Consider the following 3,694-nt stretch of genomic DNA (forward strand, 5'->3'; position numbering starts at 1 on the left):
GCATTGCGAGTTAGTGAGCTTAGAGTGCATTTCTAATAGACATGGAAACCACAAGCAAAAGTACTCTGTGTCTGCCTTTCCAAACAGTTACCTGAAAGGCTGTTGTGCACATGTTGTGCAACTGTCAGACATGTAAGGCAGTAGTGTTCTGTGCTGTGCGTTCTGGAGGATGGTCCTAAGCTGTTTTCAGTTTTCCCAGGTCTGGGCTGTTCCTGTAGCTGCAGAGTAGAATTAGTTGTGGCCTCCCAAGACTTTCCTGTAGACTAGTCTCAAAGCAAAGCAGAATCTTCGTGCTGTAAATGTATTATATGAGAGCTTGCAAGCCATATGGTGGTTTTCTGTGGTGTCCACTGTGACAAATATAATCCTCAACTAGTAGATGCAGAATGACAGAATAATCTAATTTCTGCTACAAGGCTGTATATGCACTGCACAGCAGCAGATTACCAACTGGTGAATCTTCTTGATAGATTTTTGTTTCTGCAAAGCTTAAGCTTTTTGTGGGAAGTTTTTAAATTAGAGTGAAAACTATTAGATGTTCACCAGTAAGACATACTTGACACAGCAGTTCCAAGCCAAATTCTTTCCTTTCCTGAAACAGCTTGGAAAATTTCCTATCAAGTTTCATGAAAAAGTGGAGGTTTTTTTCCAAATTGCCTGCATTGCCTTATGAAAATTACAGTTTTGGCTCATACCCAGCTCTGGGGGCTAGGCTGGCTGGAGGGCTTGTAACACACAGACCCACACACCATTTCCCGCGGACTTTGGCGCAGGGACCCTCATGCAGGTGGTAACAAGGAGGAGAGCACAGCCTGGGGTCGGGAGGGGAAAGCGTGAGAACTGCAGTGCGAGGGCCACTGGCTGCCCCCACGGCCACACCTCCTGCTGCCGCCGCCCTCTGGCCGCAATGCGGTACTGCAGCCCGGCGCTCCGCGCAGGGACTGGCCCCTCCGGCGCGCCGTCGGGGCTTGGCGCATGCGCGGTGAGCCGGAGCAGCATGGAGGCGTTGTGGGCGAAGTTCCCCGGGCGGCGATGGAGCAGAGAGGCCAGCGGTGAGGCGCGGGCTCCCCTCCGGCGGGTGCGGGGTGCGTGGTGGCTGCCCGAGGGTGGTGGGACGGGAAGCTTCGAGCCGCCCGCTGCGGCGGGCTGCAGGAGGCGAGCCGGGTGCGGGCAGCCCCTGGGCCAGAGGCGGGAGGTGACGGAAGGGAAGAGAGGAGTAGGCAGGCACCCCCCCAGCTCGCCAGCGCTCCCCCGGCCCCGCTTGCCCCGTGCAGCCGCCGCCAGCTCCAGCACGTGCCCTGAAGCCTGTCCCGGAGCGCCCGGCCTCCCCCAAGGCCCGTGGTGCGGGCTCGAGCGTGCCTCGGCCTCCCTGAACGCGGTGGCCGCTGCTTGTTTGTGTGTGGCAGGGGCCGCGCTGAGGACGCGTTTGTCCGTTCGTGCCCTGGGGATGCCGTTGGCTGCGCCCGCTCCAGGCTTGTGTGGGCTGCGTGTGCCGGGCCTCGCTGTGCTGGCGGCGTGGGGGCGAAAAGGGAGAGGCGGAGCGCTGAGCGGCTGCGGACAGGAGGTGGCGCGGCTGAAGCTGGAGAGGCCAGAGAAGGGTGAAGAATAAGAAATCGAAGGCCATCTGGGTGGCAGCTGCCTCGCACTGCAGGCAGGGGAGAGCCTGCCTGTCTGGGTGAGGAAGGATCCTTCTTCGTAGCCTGCAGCAGGCCAGGCCGCCAGCGTGCCCCGTGGGGTCTGTATGTGTCACCAGCAGCGCGGTACGGCTGTGCAGCCTGCGATGGAGGCTGCGTGTCTGGGGAACCTTGTCTCCTAAGAGCTGCAAGAAACACACGTTTTCTCTTAGGTGGAGGACAGCCAAGCGACCAGAGTTATGGAAGAGGAAGGTAGAAGAGAAGGAGAGAGAAGCATCTGAAGTGGCAGAGTCTCCTAGCAGTGCCGAGAGTGAGAACTGCAGTGAGTCCCAGGCTTGGGGCCGTATCGCTCCTCTTCTGCATCCTGGGCCCTGTCTGCCCCTCCCCTGGCCTCCTCTCTTTCCCATGCTGCTATGATTTTTTTTTTTTCTTCCCTGGACCTCTCCTTTCTGTTCTTGTGTCCTGCTCCCGCTCCCTGTCCCTCTTTTTTTTTCATCCTGTCTCTGTCCTGCAGCCCATTGCTGTATTTTTCCTTGCCAGTTGCTTTTTCTCATCTGTATCCATATCTGTTTTCCCCACAATTTCTGTGGCCTGTTCCCTGGTGTTCTTTTCCTCTCTGTGTCTTTACATGCCGTTCCATGTCCCTGCCTTCCTTCTCTTTCCCTCTCCTTCCTTCTCTTTCTATCCCTTTGTCTTGCTCAGTGTCGCTGCTTTTTTTCATTCTGTATCTCACTGTGCGTGTCCTCCTTCCTGTTCATCTCTTACTCTCTGTGACCCTTTTTGCTGCTCCGAATATCTCTCTTTTTTTCTCCAGCCCTCTGTGCATCTCATGGTTTGTCTTTCTCTCCCTCTCGTTGTCATTGTTCTGGTCTGTCTTGCTTCCTGTCCCGTTGTTTCTCACTCTATCCCTTTGTCCCACTCCCTGCCCATATTTCTATTCCCTTCTGTCCTGTTGACCATCCTGAGTGTTACTTCTCCGTCCTGCCGCTGTCCTGATCTTTCCTTCTCTGCCCTGCTCCCTGTTGCTTTTCCTGTCTCTTTTCCTCTGTCCCTCCTGCTTTTTTCTCCATCTCTGTCCAGATCCCTGTCCCTCTTCTTTTTTTTTCTTGCTGTCATTGTGCCCTGCTTCCTCTTGCTGTTTTTTTCTGCCTTTCTCTCTCTGCCTCATTCCCTCTCCCCTCCTTTATTTCTCTGTCCCCCTGTCCAGCTAGATATCCTTTCTTTCCTTTTTCTCTTCTTCGGTATTTTTTTCTTTCTCCATACCTCTCTCCCACTGCCCGTCACGGTTGTTTTCCCCCCCGCCACCCACCCCCCCAATGCTGTCCTGCTCTCTGTCCCTTTTCTTTCTCTGTCATTCTGTCCTGCTCCCTGTGTCTGTTTTTTAATTCCTCCCTCTCTGTCCCACAGCCCAGTGCTTTTTTTTTCCCCTTCTTCTTCCCTGCTGCCCAGCCGAGGCTTTTCTGTCTCCGTCTCTGTCCTGCTCCCCTGTCTCTTATTTTTGCCTGTCTTTCACTTCATCCTGCCTCCATCTCCCCTTTTTCTCTCTTAAGTATCACCTTGTCCTGCTCCCTGTCCCTGTCTTTCTCTGACAATCTGTCCTGCTCCTTGTCCTTCTTTCCCTTCGCTGTTATTCCCCATCCTTCTTCTGGCCTTTCCTTGCTTCTTTTTCTATCCTGGTGCCCCAGTGCCTCTTTCTCCACCGCTGTCCTGCTCCCTGGCCCTTGTTTCCTCTCACTGTCCCTCTGTCCTGCTTCGTGTCCCCAGTTTTTCTGTCTCTCTGTCCTGCTGCCTGTCTGGTCGTTTCTTGCTGTACCTCCCTGTCCAGCCAGCTCTCCCTTTTTGCCTTTCTCTCCTTCTCTTCCTGCTTCCCGGCCCGTTCTTCTCTTCCTCTCTCTCTGTCCTCTAGCCCCTTGCTGGTTTGTGTTGGGGTTCCAACCCTGACCACCCCCTTCTTTGTCTGACCCTTTCTTTGTTTCTTAGTACCTTTTTTCCTGTTCCCTGTCCTTTTTCTCTCTCTGTCAGTGTGTCCTGCACTCTGTGGGACGGGAGCGGGAGGCTGA

The sequence above is a fragment of the Opisthocomus hoazin genome, chromosome 26 (genome assembly GCF_030867145.1).
Source record: "Opisthocomus hoazin isolate bOpiHoa1 chromosome 26, bOpiHoa1.hap1, whole genome shotgun sequence".
In the NCBI taxonomy this organism is placed as follows: domain Eukaryota; kingdom Metazoa; phylum Chordata; class Aves; order Opisthocomiformes; family Opisthocomidae; genus Opisthocomus; species Opisthocomus hoazin.